A 13549-nucleotide genomic window follows, 5' to 3' on the forward strand; every position below is an offset into this window, starting at 1 on the left:
CAGAGTCAATACCCCTGAGTTACTCAATTCCACTTTAGAATATTTAAAGGAGGGTGGGGAAATGAAAGCACACTTCATTTCAAAGCAGTGTATCATTATACATAAGAGTTCACATTACCAAAACTTCTATATTCCTACTTTTAAGCTTTAAAATTTTGAGAATATAGCAAGGTAGATTTAAAAAAAAAACTATTTGCAAGCATTAGGTGTTTAGTTGATTATATATGAATTCTTGTGATTCTACTAACATATTTGAAAATTTGACACTTTTTTATCAGTTTAGTTTTTTTTATTGTTGTTGTTGTTGTTTCCCCCGACCATAATTGACTGAAAGAGACAAATCAAACAACAGTAATGTCAAATGCTACCAGACAGGACTGGACTAGTAGAAAATACTGAAGTGTGACATAGCTCAGAGAACACTGCTTCCTTAAATAATACTGGAACGTTACAGGATTTTTTTTTGCTTCTAACTGTTTAAAATGTTGATTTGCAAAGAAAGGATAGTCTATATATACAAGTAAGCCTGAAATCCATGAACAAAACAAAGTCTTATGGTTGAGTCATTATTCAAAAGTTTCTTACTCTTAAAGGTAAAGGTGCTTTCAAAACACAAAATAGTGAGTTAAATAGCATCAATTAATTTTTCTGTACTTTTAGTCTACATTAATCTGGGTTTAATTTTAAAATAAAATAATATTCTTCTATATGCTATAGTACTAATCATCATTCAAAATTATTTTGGTAACATAAACATTTTCAATCCATTAAGAGCTTTCAAGAGTAACTGAGTGCTTCAAGCTTTTTGTCAGATTCAATCACCTATATCTGCAGCAGTTAACAAGATGTAAATATATTTGTTTTGCTACAGTATTAGGTATCTCAGATGCAAATGTTACTACTGACAAATGATTGGATCATGTAAAGCTTTATTTTTAGGATTCTTTGATACACAAAAGGCAGTGTAAAAACAATAGTGTGCAAAACAATGTAATAAATGATTTTAACTTCTCTGACATACCAAGAAAAATTCCCTACATTGTTCTTGAAAATATCTTTTATTTGCGTCTGTTTAGGTAAAAATGATAAGTATGAGTACAAAGTGGCTAAAAGTTCATTTCAGAACCTCAAACCTTTTCTTGCCTTGGCAAATTTTGCTTTTCCTGTAGGGGCACAACTTTGGAAATACTGTCCCAAAGACTGCCATTTAACAATTAGAAACTTTAACTCATTTCACATTTATAATACTATTTGACTGTTTCTACCTCCACTCTTTCCTATTAAGAGCAAATTTTAAAGAAATTAAACATACAATATTTTTAAACAAACAAACAAACATTCAGAACAGCGGTCCTACAAAAGCACTTACTTTCCTTTTTCTAGGAAAAAGCCGGAACGACCTGCCATTCGTTTTCTACTGCAAATTAGTTTGTCAGGTACACATTAGCAGGCTTTTTCAATTCATTTTGCTCGATCCTCACTTCCTTTTAATGATACTATGCACTGTTCTGAATAAAAGCGTTACAGATAGTAACCCTGCTCAACCCTTATGTACTATTCCCTCTGTTAAACACCTCTACCTTTATTTCAGAAGAGAAGGTAAAACGGAGAAGGATCTTACCAGAGAGAGAGAGAAAAAACAATTCGTTCAGCCAGATCTAGCAGGGCTCTGTGCAGCCTGGCAGCATGAGTGATCCCTGGGCCTCACACAAAAGCGAGATAATTGGCTCTCAATGAAGAGATGTAAACATCCATCATACTGGCACTGGGGCTGGAACTGAACGCTACCTCAGCTGTTCTATGTACTCCGACTGGAAGATGATGTCACGAGCATCAACTGGGTTTACTCTCATTGGCTTCTGTTACCTGGAATCATGCCTTAACCCTAAACTGTCAGCTACAAATTGAAATGCTCATTTCTGTGAGTTACTCTATTTCATTTAAACAAATCACAAGCTGAAAATACCCCCCCACACACCCTATGTATGCTTTGAACTATTTACATAAGTAACAAATTAAAACCTATGAGGAATTTTAAACCTCAATTTTAATCTTCAAGTTTTAAAAATATTACTCACAAAGAATATTTCAAAGAATAAGTGTCACAAGGAAAATGTCAATGTGATCACAACATTTAGAGTTTAACATTTCCTAATTCCATTGCATGGATTGCAGAAGCCCACTCTAAGACATTTGAGAAAGTCAAGTTGAGAAAAATTACAATATAGACAAGTGTGCAATATAGCTTGCAATCAATTTGGCCAAAGCAGCTATCTGTATTTTTAAACCTACTAGAAATACAAAAATTGTCAGGTATTTTACTTTCTGAACGTTAAACAGTCTCTAAAGTTTTGTGTAATGAAGTTTAATGTATAAGATATTAAAAGCATAGTGTTAGCAAAACAATTGTGTTGAATATTGGTTTTTACAAGAGTATTTTATAAGTCACTGGTTCTATATGCAATCCCATTACAGTAATTGAAAGCTATTTTATGATATAGTGCTCTTCTCTTTGAACATAAATGGGAAATAATTATCCATCTCTTACCTTCTATCTTGACAAAAGCCCCAGATTTCTCCCCAGGCTTATGTCCACTGGGAGAGAAGGATAATGGGCTAAGCTGGTTGCAGCAGCTTGCTGCCAGAAGAACAAAACTACAATCACCTTGAAATATACCCCAGCTTTCCCCACCAAAAGGAGCTGTCATCCGCATCCCTGGGAGATGCGAGAATTACCAGAGCTATTCATTGACCAAGCTCCTTCTAAATCCAGTGCAGCTATATCCCAGGGCAAGCCTTTTGAAAGCTGTGCAGCTCAGCATGCAAACAGTACAAGCACCTAGGAAAGAGTAAAGAAATTTGTTTCATCCCTTCACATCAACAATGCCCTTGTATGCCTTTAAGTAACTTCATTTTCTCCTGAATAATGGATTCAGGACCAATACTTGTTAGAATCCCTCCCCATTTTTTTCAAAGACAGTAAATTATGCTTATGAGATGGCTTCAGAGAGAATTTTAAAAGTTGATAATACATGAAAAGAAACTCACATGCTCATCTCAAGTTCTAATTTTATGATCAGCCATCACAACTGTTGCTTTTAATAGGAAATAAGTGTGTGAGCTAGGGTGTAAATTCCAGATTAAGACTCAGTATTCCAGTCCCCAACATTTTCTATATGTAAGAATGTCTATACCCTAATATTTTCTGTAGAATGAAAAAAGTGATAATTCTCACAACAAACATTAATACAGGGATCAGGCCAGGTCATGTGTGAAATTTTGTTATTTATATAAAAAAATCATACACAGTAAGATACCACTGATGCTATCATAGGGAAAAATCAAGTATGTCTGTTTTATATTTTTTGAGAATTATAATCACCCGGATATACATTTATTTTAAAACATTAACTAAATGATTTTCAACATGTTCAAGTATGTCTGTTTCAAAGATATTTTGGAGATTTAAAATACAGATTTTAATTCAGTGATCTCAAAAGAAGGAAAGAAGAAATATTACCATATGTTTCAAAAGAAAATAATGTTGCAAATCAGATTTATAATACTGAATCACTCTGTATATCATCATAGAATTAGAGAGACTTTAATCATATGTTAAGCATAAGAAGACTCTAGACTCAAAACTATTTGTGAAGATGTATACTTGTTTACCTATTTCTGCCTGAATATGGGAGTTTAGATGGAAACATATATAGAAAAAAGATTAATTCCCATGCAAACCAACATAAATCTGAATTACATACAGAAAGATGAATTTGGATAATGGTAGACAAATGATAAAGCCAGGAAATTATCATTGCTAAGAGGATATGTCATGGAGAAAATAATTTATAAAATAAAATATGCTCTTTCATTTCATACATTTTATAAAATATTAATGATATAAATAGATAACAAGCAAAATTATGTCCTGATGCATATATAAAACACGTTGAAAACCATTTAGTTAATGTTTTAAAATAAATGTATATCCAGGTGATTATAATACTCAAAAAATTATAATTATTTTAACTTAAAAATTCATTTCTATGCCACAGTGACACATACAATAGACCCAAATAATGGGTTATATTTGGGGTCAAGTGGCTTATGACTATAATCCTAGTTACTCAGGGAGCTGAACTTTGAGAATTGTGGTTTGATGTCAACCTGGTCAAGAAATTCTGTGAGACTCTGTGATCTCCAATTAGCTTTCTAAAAAGTAGTAGAGCTATAGATCAAATGGTAGAGGGCTAGCCTTGAGCAGAAAAAGCTCAGGTAGCCTCCAGCCCTGATTTCAGAGTCTTTTCAAAAATCTAACAATACTTCTACATCAGTCTGCACATACAGGTATGTATGCGTGTGTGTGTGTGTGTGTGTGTGTGTGTGTGTGAGAGAGAGAGAGAGAGAGAAAGAGTGAGAGAAAGAAGCCCAAAGTAATGTTTACTTTAAGTAAAAATTTATAAGACAATGAAAATGATCACTACTATATAAAATATTATTGAAATTTTTGACCTTATTATAAACATAAAAATCCAAAAGTTAGAAATTACCAATTAGACCTGCAAGAAAAATAAGAAAGCAATATTATTTATTGAGTAGTCTTTTCAATATACACATATTAAAAAGTAAAATATAGATATATTTTAACAGGATATTGAAAAAAATTACATTTTAACCAAAGAAAAACATACTACATTTTAGAATCTATTGACATTGGATTACTATTTAACACTCTCCCACAACTCTAGTGAGTTCTGAACAATACAGTATATTTTAATTCTAATGGTATGTAACTTATAGAAATCCATGTAGGCTTTACTCTTTGTAAATTAATATTAATCCATATTTTATGACACCAAGATCATGAAAACTACAGCAATATATTTTTGGAAAGTTGATTAGATGTTTTATACTTCAAGAAAATACATCGTTTTGATTTCTTACTGTACTTACTATATATTTTCCCGAAGCTGAAATCATTACGGTATTTAATTGCCTGACAATTACTTCAGTTACATCAATTTTGTGGTTAAGCAAATTATTTATATTATCAAAACAAATCAACACTAGAGGCTAATTATACAGAATACTGAATTTTTCCCAATGTGCATATTAATAAGGCTTAGGTTAATACTAACTTCAGAAGAGAGAACATGTCCTTCAGGTGATAATTTATATGAAAAACTTTGGAATTTAAATATGTTTTAAACTGTTATGAAAGTGATTTGTTACTTTGAATAAGTAGAAATAGAATATAGCTTTTTACTTTTTCTTGCAGATCAACTGGCCCATTACCTAGTTATCCACAAGATGGCATCTCTGATTATTTGGTCACTAATGCCCAAAGTATGCTAAATTATCCATTTTTAACAAATATATTATGAAATATAGTGATAACTTATGTGTATGAATGTCCATAGTGAGGTAGTTCTTTATATAAGTAAAACAAATGGTCAAGAATGGCTATCAAATGAAACATCTGGGAAAATAACAGGTATTCAAGTCATCTTAAAATATTTGAATTCAAGACACTGAATTTTTGCTAATACCTAAAAATGTCATCCCAATCTTATTTCAGAAGTTAGTCTATTTATATAAATCTGTTTTAATTTCGTTTCAATTTGCTTTTAAGCATGCAGTAACTGTTAAAGCATAAATGTGACTGTGTACAATAACTTAGTAAGATAGAGATATTTATGTATCATATTTTCCATTTATTAAATTCTAAATCTAACTTGATTCCATAAGAATACTTATTCACTTCGCATCATCAACTCAGTCATTGTTTTTTAACATCTATCCTAAATCTATTGTGTCACATCTTTAGTGTATTATCTTTATTTCCGTTTGAGTAGTACAGGTAATTTTTTTGAAAAGAAATAAAATTATTATGCCATATTGCCCTTCTTCTCTGAGAATGAATAGTCCCAAGATATTTAGCTATATTTATGTGGCAGTAAATTTCACCCTGGCAAAGAAAATAATTCAATATGAGTGAAGAAATGTTTGCCCTCTTCTCTGTTGAAGAAATATGAGTTCTTAGAAGTGAAGGTAAGAAGTTGATGGTATTTTAATGATTCAGCAGCCAAATTTTTAAATGCAAAATGGAAACATTCACTTAGCCTTTAAAACAGCCTATAATATATACATGATAATTTATTTGAGCAGATTTCTTCAAAGTCAAAGGACATGGAGATGTAGTTTTTGTCATTTCCTATGAACACAGGTGCACTCTTTGTTCAAATACTGCTCCTTTATTAGAGATGTCTGCTTACTTTCTTGGAAATATATTTTGGTTTTGTCCTTTTTTTATAATTTTACAACTACATTGATTCCTTGAGATTGTTGTTGCTATTATTATTGTCTCATGTTACTCAACATAGATTAAATTAAGGCTTACTACTTCCATCTTGACAAAGTATGTACAATATAGTCCTCATAAATGTTTGGAAATTAACATTATGGTGGAAAATACCTGAACACAATTTTTTTGTTCTACAAGTTGATAGAGGGTAAAAACTTGCTTAAAATACACAAAGACATATGTGAAACACAGTAAAACCTATGAAATGCTAATTTTCATGTCTATTGGCCCATGTCATACCTTTGTAGTAGAAGACTCTTCAAGTCACTCAGAGGAGTACAAAATATCACAAGTAGGATCAGAATTGATAAAACAGTAAAGAAGAACATCACCACTAGCACCATCAGCACAGATCTGAGTGTTCATGTTGGGCTGAGCACTATAATTAACATTTTGCATTCATTATTTGTTTTATTTTGCAACGACTTTGCAAGGTAAGTCAATGGTAAGCTATTTTAAAGATCTCTTAGGTTTACACTAGAAGCCTGTAAAAAAATTTTCAACTGTATCTGCTCATTTGAATCTCATTTGGGAGACGCCATCTTGTAGGGCTTTAAGCTGTTCCCATAAGAATCACTGAGAGTGGAGGATGGCTGACACTGATACTGTTATCTGGTCCACTACCTAGGAGCCAAGGTTTTTGAAATACAGCATCACATTTCATTAAAACAAGGCTTTTGACCTTTTCTTCTTTATTATTTTTAAGCAGCTATACAAAGGAGTTGCCATTTAACAAATCAATTTATGAAAACAAATCTTGATCAATGTCACCCCTTTCAATATTATCCATCCCACCACTATCCACCCCTTCCCTCTCTTTTCTTAAGTTTGTGGGATGTACATTGAATTTGACTGCATTCTCCTCGCCTTCTTTCCCCTCTTTATTGGTCAATCCTTCTCGCATTCACCCTTCTCCACCCTCTTTCAAATACCAGTATTCTGGCATTTATTTTATTGGACTTTGACTTTGCATTTCTAAGCAATTGCACTACTTGAGTTCTTCCTTGTATTTACCACATTTTTTAAAAAGAACACCTAAAATGTAAGCAGTATAGGAAACAATGTCACACAATAAGAAGAGAAATAACTGTCTTACATTGGTAATCAAACAAGAGCTACCTGTCTGGGTAGCTTGAAGAGGAACAAGAAGTAAAGCATTGTCTTGCAGAATGTCAGTAGGAGCTGAGGGAGACAAGAGGACTAGCAGGGAGTGAGCTACAAGTAGAAGTGCTGGCTGATAATTCAGTGACTGGCAGCTCCAGGTGTCAGGAGTTAAAGTCTCAAGGGAGCCAGGACAACATCTACTGTGCATTGAGGAACAAGGGAATAGGGTCTATTTCTGTTTATGGTCTGGCATGCGTTACTCTATTTTCTGAAAACATTTTTGAAACATACTGACTTTCCCTATAAATGCACTATGTGGGTATGTACTCATCAAAGATTTGGGATGCATTTAACCTCAATAAATCAGAAAATGGTATCTCAATGAATTATAGAATGAAAAACAATCAGCATTTGGGGAGGGAAATACACTGTAAAAAAGCAAATTATATTAAGTGAAGTAAGCCAGGCCCAAAGAAACATAGGTCCATGGTTTCCCTTATTTGCAATAACTAGTACATGAATAGGACAAGTAGAAAAGGTCAAAAGCTATGTGCATATGACCATATAAGATGATGTTATGCAAAATGAACCCCAAGATAGGGACACAAATACCTTTTTTCTTTTCCTATTCTTTCTGAAGTATTTATAATGTATCATGTGATTTTTTTTGTTTCTTTGTATGTTCCTCCCCCACAGAATAACCCGTGTTTCACTGTATTTGATGTTGGTGCCCTGCATCTTGTATAAATACTTCTCTAATTCAGGGAAGGGAAGGGAAAAAACAAAATGCTTAAATAGGAATACAGGTTGACCCATTGTAACGATGAGATGTACAAGATACTATGTTGAAAACGAACTTTACAACTTTGTCCAGGGGCGGGGGTAGGGGGGTGGGGAGTGGGGGGTGGGTAGTTGTGGAGGTGGGAGGGAATTGACTGTAAGGGAAAAACAAAGGAGGAGGCAATAATGCTCCATAGGAAATGTACTCATTACCTTGCTCACAAAACTGTAACCCCTATGTACAGTATTTTTACAATAAAAAATGTACAAAATAGAAAAAGGATACCCATTGTAACAATGAGATGCACAAGTCACTATGTTGAAAACGACCTTTACAATGTGGGAGGGAAAGGATGGAAAAACAAAGGAGAATGCTCTAATAGGAAATGCATTCATTACCTTACTCATTTAACTGTAACTTCTCTGTACACTATTTTTACAATAAAAACATTAAATAAAAACAGCAATACTATGGGACATAGCAAAGGCAGTACTCAGAGGCAAGTTTATAGCTCAGAGTTTCTACATCAACAAATTGGAGAGATCTGAAACCAACAATTTAATAAGACATTTGAAGCTCCTTGAAAAAGAGCAGCAAGCTAAACCCCAATCCAGTAGATGGAAACAAATAATCAAAATAAAATGATGTAATTGTAACCTCTCTGTACAGTATTTTCACAATAAAAAATAAAATAAAATCAGAATTGAATAAGTAAGAATCCAAACATCCATAGAAAGAATAAACAAAACATAGAGTTGGTTCTTTGAAAAAATTAACAAAATTGACAGACCCTTAGCAAATCTTATCATAAAAAGAAGAGAACACACCCAAATAAACTCAGAGATGAGAATGGAAACATCACCGCAGAAACAAGCAAGATTCAGAACATTATAAGGGAATAGTTCTCACACCTTTATGCTAATAAGTTTGAGAAGAAATGGATGATTTCCTAGCAAATATCGACATGCCAAAACTAAACCAAGATGAGTTAAACCAACTTAACTGACCCATAGCAAGCAACAAAATGGAAACAGCAATTAGAGACCTCTCATATAAGAAAAGTCCAAGACTGGATGGATTTATAGCTAAATTCTACAAGGTCTTCAACGGAGAACTCACACCAATACTCTTCCAAATCTTCAATGAAATTGAAGGAGAATGTTCACTACTGAACTCTTTCTATGAAACCAGCATAACCCTCATCCCAAATCCAGGCAGGGACTTATCAAAGAAAGAGAACTATAGACCCATTTATTTGATGAACTTTGATGCAAAATTTCTCAACAAAATTTTGGCCAATTGTCTACAACAACTCATCAAAAATCATAAACCATGGTCAAATAGGATTCATTTCAGGGATGCAACGCTGGTTCAATATACGCAAATCAAATAATATAATTCATCACATCAATGAGAGCAAGGATAAGAACCACATGATTATCTCAATAGATGCAGAAAAAGCATTTGACAAGATCCAACACCCCTTTATGATGAAGGCTCTGGAATAACTAGGAATCCAGGGAACATTCCTCAATACAATAAAGGCTGTATATGACAAACATACAGTTTGCATTATACTTAGTGGAGAAAAACTAATGCCATTGCCTCTAAACTCAGGAACAAGACAAGGATGTCCACTCTCTCCACTTCTCTTCAATTTAGTATTAGAATGCCTCGCTATAGCAATAAGACAAGATGCAAACAAAAAGGGGATCCAAAGAGGGAAAGATGAAGTAAAACTCTCTCTCATTGCAGATAACATGATCTGTTTTTAAAGAATCCCACGGACTCCACTCCCAAATTACTAGAGCTGATTCGAAACTTTCATAATGTAGTAGGGTATAAAATTAACCCTCTAAACTCAATGGCTTTTCTGTATGCCAACAATGAGAAGAGTACGGCTGAAATCAGGAAAACAACTCCATTTATAATAGCCCCACAAAAAATAAAATACTTAGGAGTTAACTTAACTAAAGAAGTGTGAAAACTTTAACAACCTGAAAAAGGAAATCAAAGCAGAACTTAGGAAGTGAAAAAACCTCCCATGCTCAGGATTGGAAGGCTCAACATCGTGAAAATGGCAATACTTCCCAAGGCTATCTACAAATTCAATGTGATACCTATCAATATTCCAACCTCATTCTTCAAGGAAATAGAAGAGGCAATCCAAAAATTCATATGGAACAATAAAAACCTCAAATAGCAAAAACAATTCTTAACAGAAAGAACAGTGTTGGAGGAATATCAATACTAAATTTCAAACTCTACTACAAAGCCATAGTAATCAAAACAGCTTAGTACTGGCACAAGAGCATACCTGAGGAACAATGGCATAGAACTGAAAACCCAGAAATGAACCCACAGACCTATAGCCACCTAATCTTCAATAAAAAAAAATAGAATAGAAGAAAGACATCCTCTTCAGTAAAGGGTGCTGGCAAAATTGGTTAATTAATTGTAGAAAACTCAAGCTAGATCCTTAAATATCTCCCTGCACCAGAATCAACTCCAAATTGACCAAAGACCTCAGAATCAAAGCAGACACCCTGAAAACATTACAGGAAGGAATAGGAGAAAACCTAGGTCTCCTTGGCACAGGCTGAAATTTTCTTAATAGAGACCCAGAAACACAACAAATCAAAGAAAGGTTGGACAAATGGGATTGCATGAAACTGCAGAGCTTCTGCATGGCAAAGGACATAGCTAGCAAGATCAATAGAAAGCCCAGACATTGGGAGATCTTTAATTAGCCATACAAGGGAGAAGGGTCTCATATCTAAAACATACTTCGAACTCAAAAAATTAAATCCCCCAACAACAAATCCCCAAAGAAACAACTGCCCAATTAATATGTGGGCTAAAGACTTAAAGAGAAACTTCTCTGAGGAGGAAACAAGAATGGCCAACAGACACATGAAGAAATGTTCAACCTCTCTAGCCATAAAAGAATTGCAAATCAAAACAACATTGTGATACCATCTCACCCCAGTTAGAATGGCAAAAATCAAGAACTCTAATAACAACAGATGTTGGAGGGGATGAGGCCAGAAGGGAACCCTACTGCATTGTTTGGGGAGTGTAAACTTGTCCAACCACTTTGTAAAGCAGTATGGAGGTTCCTCAAAAGACTCCACATAGAGCTTTCCTATGGGCCAGCAATCCCACTTTTGGGCATTTACCCAAAGGATCACAAACAAGGCCATACTAAGGCCACCAGCACAACTATGTTTATTCTAGCATTATTTACCATAGCTAAGATATGGGACCAACCCAGATGCCCCTCAATAGATGAATGGATCAAGAAAAGGTGATATATATATATATATATATATATATATATATATATATATATATATATATATACATACATACATACATATATAATAGAATTCTATGCCTCTGTCAGAAAGAATGACATGACCCCATTTTTTAGGAAATGGAAAGACTTGAAAAAATTTATATTAAATGAAGTAAGCCAGGCCCAAATTAGCATAGGTCCCCTGGTTACTCTTATTTACAACAACTAGTACATGAGTAGGACAATTAGAAAAGGTCAAAAGCTATATTCATATGACCATGTAAGATGATGTTAAGTAAAATGAACCTCAAGATAGGACACAAATATTTTTTTCTTTCTTGTTATTGTTTCTAATGTATTTATAATGTACCATGTGATTTTTTTTGTTTTTTAGTATGTTACTCCCCCACAGTATAACCCCTATTTTCATTGTATTTAATGTCGGTCCCCTGTATCTTGTATATACACTTCTCTAATTAGGGGAAGGGAAGGGGAAAAAAACCAAAATGCTTAAATAAGGGTATAGTAGCAATGAGATGTCCAAGACATTATGTTGAAAACAAAGACAATTTAGGGAGGCTGGGGGAGGAGGGAAGGGGGGAATGTAGTGGTGGAGGGAAGCGATGGTAGGGGAAAAACAAAAGAGAAGGCATCAATACTGGACAGGAAATGTACTCATTACCTTGCTCATGTAACTGTAACCCCTCTGTTCAGTATCTTTACAGTAAAAACATACAAAAATAATAAAAACAAAAAAAGAATACTATGATAGAAATTATGGCCTATTTATTGAATAGAACTCTATAATTCATTAAATTTTATTAATGTACAACCTTTATGCCTGAGATCTCTATAACCTTTACATCCTAATTATACTTCTTCAAATATATACCAGCACTAATATTTTCAGAATTCATCTTTAAGCAGCATTATAATAAAGTGGGTTTTAATGCATTTCTGAAAGTGTAAAGGAGAATCTTTTCCTTTTTAGGCTTAGATAATGAATTGCGCATAGCTCTGTATATATGTATCTTATCCATGTTTTCTAGTAAATAAAGGATTTTAGATATTTGACAACTAGTATTGAACAACATATTGATAATCTAAAACATTTTAATTATGTAATATTTCATATTTAGTTCTGTACCTTTAGCATAAACAAATTATTCCTCCTTTCATTTGAGGTAAAGAGAAATACACACATAAAATATAACTTGTACACATTTATATGTATTATATATAATGTATATAACTATATAAGCAATATAATATGTTATATATTATGTATGGCAATTATATTAGTTTTGTGACATGATTATCTATCAATAGCAGTTATTATTTAATTATTCATTTCAATCTTGTATTATTTTGAGGGGTTTTGTCCAAAATCAGGATACAAATTGGTACCTGATACCAGTGTTCTACCAACTGGCCACTCTTTAATCCCTACTTGAGAGTTACTATTTTTTTTTACAACTTTCTATTCTTTAACAATCCTAACTCGAACACATTTTCTAGAATGTGTTTTTACTAGTATTATTATTTCTCCTTTGTGTCCATGTACCTTAGTCCTTGATTTGTTTTATATTAGCTAATACTATATAATATATTGCTTGTTACACTTAACCTGTACACAGTACAGATAGGAACACATGAAGTAACACAGTAGCAGAGGAAAATCATGTGTTTCCATCTTCCTCCCTCAAGAAATGACTGGACATTCCTCTAGCCATTTATTTTAAAGTTATTTAAGTTGTATCCATTCTATTTGGACGCTGTAGGAAGATAACAGAAATGAATGATCTGCGACAAGATCTTGTTGACTGTTGTCTTAATCCATGAGTTCATCAAAGGTAACCAATCACTCTAAAGGCTGTAAGATATTGATGTTTTGTCAAGACAAATAAGTAGCATAACTAAAACCTCTGGATATTGGCATATTTATCTCTTTCTCCTCCTCTTCCTCCTCCTCCTCCTCCTCCTTCTTCTTTTTCTTCTT

The 13549-nt window shown here is 33.3% G+C and overlaps 1 protein-coding gene across 1 annotated transcript in view; it reads right to left on the reverse strand.

Moving 5' to 3' along the window:
* Positions 1 to 1743, reverse strand: part of Mgat4c (MGAT4 family, member C) — a 195771-nt gene extending 194028 nt beyond the window's left edge. Inside the window, exon 1 of the mRNA XM_013017927.1 lies at positions 1622 to 1743. The gene's annotated coding sequence lies outside the window, so the exon portion shown is untranslated. The remainder of the gene's footprint in view (positions 1 to 1621) is intronic.
* Positions 1744 to 13549: the final 11806 nt, after the last annotated feature.

Source organism: Dipodomys ordii, unplaced genomic scaffold, assembly GCF_000151885.1.
Source record: "Dipodomys ordii isolate 6190 unplaced genomic scaffold, Dord_2.0 Scaffold3, whole genome shotgun sequence".
NCBI classification, from domain to species: Eukaryota; Metazoa; Chordata; class Mammalia; order Rodentia; family Heteromyidae; genus Dipodomys; species Dipodomys ordii.